An 11,941-nucleotide genomic window follows, 5' to 3' on the forward strand; every position below is an offset into this window, starting at 1 on the left:
CATACATACATGCACATATATTTATTAATTAAAATAATTGCTGTAAGGCTTGACCTTACATATATTCCTCATATATTAAAAAGAGAATAACCGTAACTTATTACATAGAGTAGACAGTCCCGGTTTTTCCACAGTGGAAATCTATACCCATTCTTGTGTGACACTAAGAGGTAGATGGGTGTTGTCATCTTAGAGTGGTACAATTCCACATATGCGTTTTTATTACTCTAATTTAACAAATGCTCTCGGTGTCTCACCAGTACTCATGTACATAACCAAGTTATTTACACCGAGGCTTCAAAACTTGAAGCCTGTGATTCTTTCATGATTCTTTCATTTTAACTAAAGTATAAAGGAGGTATGCAAACAACTGTAAACAAATTTTCTTAGCCATGACCTGCTAAAATGGCTTATTCTTTTTTGTGAGTACCTATCTTCAGGCCCAAATTCCTGGGTTTAACTGTCCTTAGGTACAATTTATTGGAAAATAGAGAAAACTTTTAAGAAAAGGCAGTCAAGATCGCTGAATCACACACTATATTGTATTTGAAATCTCCCCACAAACACATTTTAGAGCCTATGATAAAATTTCTGAGTTCAAAATATTCTGATAGATTACATGATGCTAGATTTGAAATGATATTAACATATTTCAATAGTAGAACATAGATAATGTAGTACTATACATATATACATATATATATATACATATGTGTATATATATACATATATATATATATACATATATATATATATATACACACATATATATATACATATATACATATATATATATATGTGTGTGTGTGTCTAGGGCTAGGGATTTAGCTCAGTGGTGCTGCCACCTGCCTCTCAAATGCAAGGACCCAAGTTCAAAACCCAGTACCAAAAAATAACTGAATAGAATCTATCAGTCAAAATATCAAAGTATGGTTTTCTGCTAAATGATAGAGAAAATTACCAGAGTTCCTTCACTTAAATTGTAAAATAAGAAATAATAGAGAAGATATTGAGATTGAGTTATTTTACCTATTTTAAATGTACCAACTTTTCTCTTGCTTCATGGAAAAATGTCTGGTAATACATAAGTACATATTTTTCAAACTACAAAAATATGTATAAGTGTAAAGATTTTGTATTGATGTAAAGATGTTTTTATAATTAATATTCACTGTTAATCTTTGAGATCAACCAACAGAAAGTTAGCCTGCTATCTAAAAATGACAATGTCATTAATACCATAATCTTGTAACTTCTGTGCAGGTAATAATATGATAAGAACTTTTTCTCAAGTAAGCAGACATAAATGTTTTGGATTATATCCAAATTTCAATCCCACATAGATACTAAGTAACACATCAGCCATAAATCTGGGTACTAATTTATACTTTATACAAATTATAGAAGCTGCCATCTGATGCAGAGATTTAAAGCCAAATGTCTTATGCTTGAAAAATATAATAATCTCTAAACATTTAAGTGTCCTAAATGTTTAGTTCTATAAATTTCTTTAAGTCTTAATTAAATTGCATTTGCAAAATAAACACTGGCACATGTTCATGAAAAAGGACAGATCTCTATTAATTTGAGTTCAAGTAGTTTTTTCTTAAGTATGCAACGCCAGCAGCAATGCCAAAATATTATATTACTTATATTACTCTTAAGGTGATATTGTTATTAAATATAAGCTGCCAAATCAAGTAGATCACCAAATTTGGCTACTCTTGTTGTCCATAAAATACAAGGACTCAGTCTGGCTTTAAAAATCCAAATTTACAATGATAGATGTTCTTTATCTTTCTTCACTTTAAAGGTTTAAAACTATGTGTGTTTAACTGAGCCACCATTTAATATGACCACGTATCTCTGCTCATGTAAAATTGCTTATTATTTACCAGGCAGTCAGATCTCTATTAGCAAATATAAACTTTCATTCCTTTATTCTTTATCAAAAATTTTGATAGTATCTTTATTGAGTGTCCATAGGATGTCTGACTTTATTCAGTCCCTGCTTTGAAATGGCAAATATCCCACAGCAAATGTTTCACGTCCCCATGTGAAAGCTGTGCAATCACAGCTCCATCTCTTTGCCTTCTGGTCATGGTATACTACGTTTGCTTCATCTATGTCTCCTGCCTCATGTAAGTGTCGGTTATGTACCATGTGTGAGGACTACAAAGTGAATCACTTACAGATTTTGATTGTGCTACATGTGTGGTGTTCAGTCCATTTAAAAAAATGGGTTCAGAAAATATCTCATGTTTTGGCTTCAACCAAATGATTCCATTGTCAATTTTGCATAGGATTATCAATTTTTCACGGGATAGAGCATATGTGCACATACTTCTATGTATGAGAAAGTAAAGGAGATGAAGGTGAGGAATCATCTTCTGCTACTCAGAGATTCAGTATTTAATCTTCCATGTCCACAGGTGTGCCTGATCTTATGGTCTGGCCTAATCTATTCAATTCTATCTGGAGAATCACAGCATAATACATTGATGTACTAGCTACAGGGTTTGTAAGAATTGTTACTATTAAAAGATGATTTAATTAGTTTCCCATTTCTCTGGAAAGCAGGTATTAACCAGCTGATTGCATAACTTCCTTTTCTCTTGTATGTTTTCATGTACCTAATCATATAGGTTGTGTTTCAATTTTTCTAGATTTCAAATCAATCTTTCAATTTTGCTTCTTAATTCTTGAATACAAGTACAAGATATTACAAATGTTTGCATGTGGCATAAAATTTGCTTTTCTAATGATATTTTTGGACTATTCACCCGTGAATCTTATAAATAAATTCAACAAACATTGTATTTAATGGTATCCTCCCTTCTTCAGTTTGAACCTTTGACTCATGAAAGTGGATTATAGTGTTCAGTTAAGGTTGAACTTCTATCATTGTTCTATGTGATGTCTGACTCTTAAAAAATTATTTTGTTGGCAGGGCTTGGTGTTGCATGCCTGTAATCCCAGTACTCGGGAGGCTGAGGCTGGAGGATCTCTGCAAGTTTGAGACCAGCCTGGGCTATACCATGAGTTCCAGAGCAGTCTGAACTACATAGTGAAACCCTGTCTCAAACAAACAAAAACAAATAAGCAAAAATTATTTTGTTATCCATTAATCTTTTATCCTCTGTCGTTAGGCACTGGTTTCTTTGTGGTGTACTTGCATAACCAATATTTTATATCTTCCACAAGAGTGGTTTTATATAAAAATACCACCCTAACACCTCAGGAAGGTAATGGCTCCTTGGAGGCATTGAGCTCATTAGTGATGAGTTCCTGGCCAGTGTGCTGTGAGGATGGGCCTGGTCAGAAAGGCTTGAGCACTGGGGTCATGACCAGGAGGGAAATCTCTCCCTCCTGTTCCTCTCTTTACTTTCTGCTTTCTGAGAGCCATGAAGTGAGCCGCTGTCCTCTCTGCCAGCCCCTTCTCTCATGCCCGTCCTGCTGACTATGGGCTGAAACCTCCAAAAACCATGACCCAAAGTAAACCTCTCCCTTGATCTGTAGATGCACGAGACATTATACATTTCCAAAAAAATTCCATAATTTAAAATATTCAACACTAGTCCATGCTTCTCCAGTGAATTTATGGTGAGTAGTTTCGTAGCGACACAGATTTATCTTTTGAGGGCCTGTGAGATAAGATGGTTTCCATCAATATTCTGACATATTTTATAGTAATGAGCTATCTTACATATATTGGGGTATTTATGCTGCAGTTTCTCAATATATACTTCAAAGATGAATTTCTGAATAATATAATTTAAGCACAAAAAATATGATAAAATGTCTCAATTTCCCCCAACAGGACAGACAGAAGTTTCTTCTTTAAAACTAATGGTTAAGTTTTCTTTTTTCTCTCATGAGAAATATATTTACTTTTAGTGGCAATTTTTTGCCTCACTAAAAATTTGAGCACTATTCCATTTATTTATCAGGCAATGCCATTCCTTTCATATGACTTATTAACTTTATTAACTCACTTTCTTTCTGAATTTTTCTTGCCTCTCAGAAGTTCCTTCTATATTATATTTCTTAAGTTACAATTACTTTCCTCCACTATTTATTTCTCATTATATTTTGTCCATGAATATCTTTAACTTTGATATAAAAATGTCCTCTATTTTTCTTAAATGATTTACTTCAGAAATTATTCCATACAATATAGTCATATGGAAATTGTCCTAATTTTTTCTTCTTTTAGACATCTTTACTTTCATATGAAATCTTAAAATAATTGATTTACTTGTTGTATTCTGTGTAAATAAAGCCCTATTCTTTCTCAAATAACAATGAAATATTTCTCAATTCTGAAAATAATTGTTCATAGATTTTTTTTTTCTCTCATTGGTGAGACAAAGTACTCAACACCCAAGTTAAAGGAGGAAAAGTTTATTTAGCTCATAGTTTATAGAAGTTTCAGTCTATAATCTGCTATCTCCAAGGCAGGATGCCTTGGCGGACAGGCATGGCAGAGGAGAAACAGCACATGGAGGGGAGAAGACAGCAAAGTAGGCAAACAAGGGACATTAGCAACTTTTTTTCTGCCCCTTTTGCATTCTATATAGGCTACTGGAATTAGGGCAGTGCCAAACTTATCAACTTATAAAAACTTTGGAGTCCAAGGATTTAGCTCAGTGGCTAAATCCATGCCTGCCTCAAAACCGCAAATTCCTGAGTTCGATTCCTGGTACTGTAAAATTAAAAAACAACAACAACAAAAAAAACAAAGAAACACAAGCCTCATTTTTCAAGACACATATAGGCTTTTGAATCAGTTATATAGAACAGTGGATGATACCAAATTATAGTTATCTTCATTTTCGGGAATTGATAAATGGAGATAGGATGTTTCCATCATTTTTATTTATCTGATAATTTCTATTTATTTAACTGTACCCTTGAAAATCTATATGAGGCTGGTTCTGGGATGCAAATAGAGAAACACATCTTTAACAACTACACAAATAAGAAATAATTTATTAGATTTTTTGGGTATAAATCACTATTTGAGTCATCACTCAGAATCCAGCTCCAGAACATCAATCTTTAGAATTCTAGAGAAATAAATTCATGAACTTTAGAGATGATGACTTTGTGTTTCCTGCAGACCAAAAATGCCTGTGTTGTTGGTGCTGCATGGGAAGCTGGAACTAGCTGCTTTTAATCTGCCATTCTTGTACAGGGCATCTTTTACTCCTCTGCTTCTTTGATTGCTTCATTCATACTACATAATAAAATTGAATGAATAAATTCACCAGATACTTAAATCAAGAGCACAACATCATTCTACACACAAAGTGCAAGCAAACAGGCTTGTTCCGGTTTGTGTAGCTTAACCTTCTGGAAAAGTAATTAGATCCATAATTAAAAAGCTATTTGGAATTATTAAAACCCTGTTATCTTGTGGCATTTAAAGATAAATGCAAATGTCAGAAAGGATGAATTCATTAAAATTTCTATTTAAGAGAGAAAATGGTGGGTGGGAGGTGCTACTTATTAAAATGCTACAGTTTCCGGGAAGTTTGATGTGCAAAGATGACATTGAAAGCACATTTATCATTTTGGGGGCTTTGATACAGCACTCAGCTACTCTTCACAAATATTTATTTTTGAACTTATTTTAAACCGAGGACTAATAACTTCGCAGGGGCATTTCAAATATGATATGGTTCTTTTGAGGGACTTTTATCACTTGATTATATTAAGAATTGTCAGTGTATCTAATTCTGATTTAGTCATGTATGCAATATCAGTATCCTACCTTTCGAGTGTAGGCATGTTTTTAAACTGGAGTTTTCAGGCTGAAAATTCAAAGGCTACTACATTGAATAAAATGGTCACTTGTTAAAATTTCCCGTTGCCCAAGTTATCTAATTAAACTAACAGAAGGTGAGACACTGTGGGTCCTTGTGCACTGCGTGCTGCATAATAATCCTTTTAAAAAAGCCTGCTGCTGTTCCCTAGTTTTCTGTGTTGTATTCTCTTAAAATAAGCACACTTATTCTTGGGGAAGTGAAATTAATTACTAGTACTAAAGGTGATTGACTACTATGATATGTCATTTATGTGACTTTATGATCATAATTCTCTATGTCTTTATAAATACAATACTCAGAAAAATAAGTTCTAAGAAGTCATATTGTGAAATAAAGACAGTGGCATTAACTTCTGTCAAATACATGTTTTAAAGCAACCAAACAACAGAAGCTGTCTTTTAGTTTTATTTAAAATTTAGAGATTACATAAAGAGAATAAAACAAAATCCGCATTAGCATTGGAAGGAAAGGAGAAATATTATGTCTATTCTGTCATTACTCAAGAACAAATTAGACAATGATTGTTTAGTGAAATATCAATCTTAAATTTTAGAATAATAGCATTTCTTATATATGATATATGATCTCATACCATTAATTTCCTACCTTCATAACTTTAAAATACATTCTAGCCTACCTAAAAGAGCCACATAGAGTACAGGGGATCATACTGCTCTGAATTCTCAGGATGCTGTTTTCAAATAATAAAATAAAAATGTTTTTTTAAAAAAACTAATCATCTCTTGAAAATTTAACAATATTGTCTTTTCACAAGTCATTTTCAGTGGAGTGACTGCAGATTTCACTCAGGGGGAATGAAAATCACTGTAATTGGAGGCTTTACATGGGAGATCTTCACACACTTGGTGTTAATGAGACTTTATGTTGCTAATTCATCACTAATCTCCTTACTGGAATATGCAAAGGAACTTGGATGGATGACAAAAGCTAACAAGGGGTCTGTACTTAGACTCAAAATCCAGAAATAAAACCAAGACAATTTAGAAAAATTAAATAGATTAAATAGAATCATTCAAATGGAAAATATGAGAGCAGAGAGAGCACAGGAAAATTACAGTGAAGGAGTCTGAATTCCCTTGCTGAGGGAATTTTTAGAAATAGAACATCCATTTTGAAAAAAATGAATTCTAGGAGAGCAATTTCAATCTCAAAATATTCCCATATGAGTACATGTTCACATTGAACATATATCTGTGTGGTATCCTAAACTTTTAGTAATTGAGAGAGTTCTTTGAGTGGCAAATGTACTGAGCTCAGATTTGATAAAAAAAAACAGTCATTCTGTTGATAAAACATATAAATGCAGTAAGTCTAGGCATGACTTAAATCTACATATAAAACTTATTTATCATTGCATAATGCAAAATGGTGACAAACTGAAATTTAAAAATGTATTTAGGCTTTGAAGAGTAGATAATGCTTTCACAATATTTAAGAATCATCCAGGTAAAAAAGCTAATAAACACAAGGACTGTGGGAAGTCTTTCTGCTTTGCTCATGACTTACTCAATGTCCAGGAGGTTACAATGGTGAGAGATCTGAGAAGAAACACAGCAAAGCAGGAGGAAGAGCTCCTATCTTGCTAGGTATCCCGTGAGCCATGCTGGAGAGGAGCGTATCAGATATGAGCACTGCGGTTATTAGGAAGCCAATTTTAGGAATCTGAAAGAAAAAAATCTGTTATAACTCAATAATTACGTTTCATCAAAGAATTCACTTCAGTGAAAAGCTGTAAGTGAATGCAGTGGTTCTGCAGCATTCCTTACTTTGCTAAGCAAGTGACCACTGCCTTGAACTTCAGGAAATCATCTTTCCTCATCTTCTTGAGTGCTGGGATTATAGGAGTAAACCACCTTTTGGTTGTCAAATATTAATCTGCAATCTTTCTTATGAGTTAAAGCTCAGTGGGAAGGAAGGCTTTTCTTTTTATTGGGACTAATAGAGCAATTTGAAAAGAAAATACAACAGAGAAACATCTCACAAATAAATTATCATGAAATGCTTTTATTAAGGGGACTTACCTTTCTTGAGAAGACAGCACTTCCACCATCTTTTACTAATGAAAAAATGACATATTTGGGAAAGTAACTCAGTGCGTTTCACTATCTCTAAAATTGATTCTGTCAGTTACATACAGCCCTTTCAGAGCTCACGTCTTGCATTCTATAGTGCACATTTGAATATACCCTGATTAATGTCAATAATTTTTTTGTTACATCACATCTTCCATAGTTCTTTCCTGTCTCACCTCTTCTACCTCTAAAGTTATCTGTCTATAATTCTGTTAATTGAATTTTTACTGTTACTGCTTTTGCACTTTTGTTTAAATGCCTGTAACTATTTCTGGGTTGCACTATAAATATTACTTTAGAAGTAAACTTTTAAATAAATACTCCACTTTTGACATAAAAGAAAGGCATGTCTTTAATCCCTATCTACAAAGAGTTTGTTTCCATATTTTCTTTTTCTCCTATTAATTCCATTCCCTTCCTCTTTTCCCCTACCCCTCCCACTTCCCCTGATGCTTTGCACATTTTTTTCCTATTTCATTTATCTAGTATACCTTTTAGTCCTTATTTACACTTTTAGTTTCTCAAGAGAAATTATTTATTTGATATTTATATATGTGTATCCTATTTATTTACCCTACTAGTATGGCCTAAATGTGCATTCATGTAGCTATAAAGGTCTCTAGTTTCTCATTCTTTATGGCTGAATAGTACTCCATTTTTTATTTTTTTAAAAATCCCACATTTGCTTATCCAGTTTTCCATTGATGGGAAATTGGTTTTCTTCCAAGTTTTAGCTGTCATGAATTATGCTGCTATGAACATGGGTGCACATGAATCACTGTGGTACGGTTCTTTTAATTCTTTGGGGAAGATACCAGGCAAGGGAATAGCTGGGTCAAATGGGACTTCCAATCCTAGTTCTTTGAGGTATCGCCATACTGATTTCCACAGTGGTTGCACAAATCTACAATCCCACCAGCAGTGGAGCAAGGTTCCTCTTTCCCCACAGCACCTCCAGAAATTGAGCAACACATTTCTGAATAACCAATGGGTCACAGAGGAAATTCAAGAAGAAATCAGACAGTTCCTACAATAAAATGACAATGACAATATAGCATTTAAGAATATGTGGGACACAATGAAAGCAGTCTTACCAGGGAAATTCATTGCAGTGAATACTCAGGAAAAAAGAGCAAGCTCTATTACACAAGCTGATGCTGAACTTCAAGGTTCTAGAATGAGAAGAGCAGGACAAGCCCAGTGCTCATGCAAGGGAGGAAATTATAAAGATCAGGTCAGAAATCAATACAATGGAGACAGAGAGAACAATATAAAAAAATCAATGAAGCCAAGAGTTGGTTCTTCGAAAGAATAACAAAATTAACAAACCCTTAGCCAACCTTATCAAAAAAAAGGAAACAATAGGCTCAAAATCCATGCAATTAGGAATGAAAGGGGTGAAATTACAATGGACCCAGCAGAAATCCAGAGGAACATCAATACCTACTTCGAGAATCTATAGGCCTATAAGATGGAAAATACAGAAGAAATTGGTATTTTAAAAATCAGACTGTTAAAGCATTAACTTGCACATAAGAAACTCCATAATTCTAAAGGTACAAATCAAGAATTTATGACAAAGACATGCAATCACATAAGCATCACTCTGGCCATTAGATGGAACTTTCTGTCACCTTGAAAAGAGCTCATCCTTTTTCAGTCTGTGCCCTATCACTACCTTAACTTGAACAATTACACATACAGGCTGTCGTTAAATCTCTGCTTTATCTAGGTTTATTTATAAATGGAACAAAAAATATAGTTTTTCTTAGTTTCTTTTATTAGCTCTTCTCACTTAGCATTTTTATTTTGTTTTGTTTTTTAATGTTCCTATGTGATTTGGGATGTATCACTGGTTGCTTTAGAATACTGGGTAGTACACCATTTTAAGGTTATAGCGTTATAAAATTCCTTGACCTGTTGATAGCCATTTGGATTTATTCTACATGTTGGTAGTTGCAAATAAAGCAGCCATAAGCAATTGGTATAAGGTTTTTTGTTTTTTGTTTTGTACTGGATTAAATTTAGGACCTTGGGTTTGCAAGGCAGGCAGCAGCACCATTGAGCTAAATCCCTATCCCAACAATTGGTACAAGTTTTGATGGAATATGTTTTTATTTCTCTTTGGTAATTGGATTTCTGTTTTGTATGGAAAGTGGATGGGCACCTTTGTAAAAAATGCCCCCCAAATGCCAATTATTTTTATAAATTTCTGTGTGACCATTTTCCAACATTTCAAATATTATTTTAATAATTCTTATAATGGAAATACTTTTTATACTATCTTTTTGTGTTATAACTATTTTAAACACAAGAAAATTAAAGTTTAATTGCATTGAGTAATTTTCTTGACATCCATACTTGCTGAGAAATGCTCTCTTACTCAGACAGTATGGATGTCAAGGGTGTTAGAAGACAAAGAGGAAGGAGGAAAAGGAAGATGTGAAAGAGGAGGAGCCTATGTTACAAAGTACTCTCTGAAAATATTTCTTTGTTTCTGATTTATTTTTTATCTCTTTTGCAAGGCTTGTAGATGAGTCTTTTCCATAAAGAACATGAACGGTGCCAACGGTGGTCAAACTGTCTGATTTTGAACTAATTGGTATTGAAATTGGTATTGAATCCAGATGAAAAGCCAAGACATTTTCTGCAATAATATTCATGTGAGCTATTGTGTTGCTATATTACAGATTGCTAGAAAAGCTAAAAGCTGAAAACCATGTCTAAACAAAGGAGATTTTCTCAAATAACTATATAAAGAAAACAATAAAAAATGTTGAGATAGAAATTTATGTTATTGACCCAGCCAGTGTTAAAAATATTCAGTTTTTTTAAGAAGGAAAATTTAATACAGAAACTGTTACTTGTTTTATATTTTGATTTTGCATGTATTTGTATTTTTATTTTTAGTCTTTTTTCTTTTTATTGAGTTTATTGGTACATTTTAGGGATACAGTACAGTTACATTTATCATTGGGATCTTGTACCTTTACATGACAGGTCTTCGTTCTCATTTTTTCCCCTTGTCCACAGTACAGTTACATTTATCATTGGGATCTTGTACCTTTACATGACAGGTCTTCGTTCTCATTTTTTCCCCTTGTCCCTGCCCTTCCTTCACCCCTCTTCCCTTCCCAATTTACAAACACTTTATTTCCATTTTTTCATTTCTCATATTTTTTCTTTTCCCTTACTCTCTTTCCCCTACCCTTCCCACTTTCCCTATACCTTTAGCCCTTTTCTTCCTATTTCATGTTGTTAATTATCCCATTAGGATCTTGTGTACTATTATAGCTTTTCATGCCAGAGAAATTATTCAGTATTTACACGTGACTTATTTATTTCACTTAGGAGTATATCCTCAACATGTATCCATTTTCCTATGAATGACTCTAATTTCTCATTCTTTATGGCTGAGTAGTATTCTAGCAGGATACAAGGTCAACACCCAAAAATCAATAGCCTTCTTGTACACAAATAACAGCCTCAGTTATTAGAGAGAAATTAGGGCAACCAAATCCTTTCACAATAGCATCCAAAAAAACAAAGAATCTAGGAATCAACCTAACAAAAGAAGCCAAAGGCCTTTACACTGAAAACTAGAGCACTCTGAAAAAAGCGATTGAAGAGGATATAAGAAAATGGAAAGAAATCTGCTGCTCCTGGGTAGGAAGAATCAACATAGTGAAAATGGCCATACTACCAAAACTGCTCTACAGATTTAATTAGTCTTTTAAATTTATATCAAGAGGGTTAGTGATAAGATGATTTAATATAACCTATAATTTTCAAGCAGATGCCATTAGCAAATGCAAGCTTGTGGTTCAGGGAGAAATTTTTGTTCTTAAAAAAGCTTGTAGCTTGGCATGGTGGTGCACATCTGTAGTCTCAGCACACAGGAGGCTGAGGTGGGAGGTTGCTGTGTGTTACAGACTAGCCTCGACTACCCAGTGAGTTCAAGCCTAGCCTGAACTACGTAATGAGAACTTCTCTCAAAAAAAAAAAATAAATAAAAAG

Source organism: Fukomys damarensis, unplaced genomic scaffold (assembly GCF_012274545.1).
Source record: "Fukomys damarensis isolate Sample0158 unplaced genomic scaffold, DMR_v1.0_HiC HiC_scaffold_30, whole genome shotgun sequence".
Classification (NCBI taxonomy): Eukaryota; Metazoa; Chordata; class Mammalia; order Rodentia; family Bathyergidae; genus Fukomys; species Fukomys damarensis.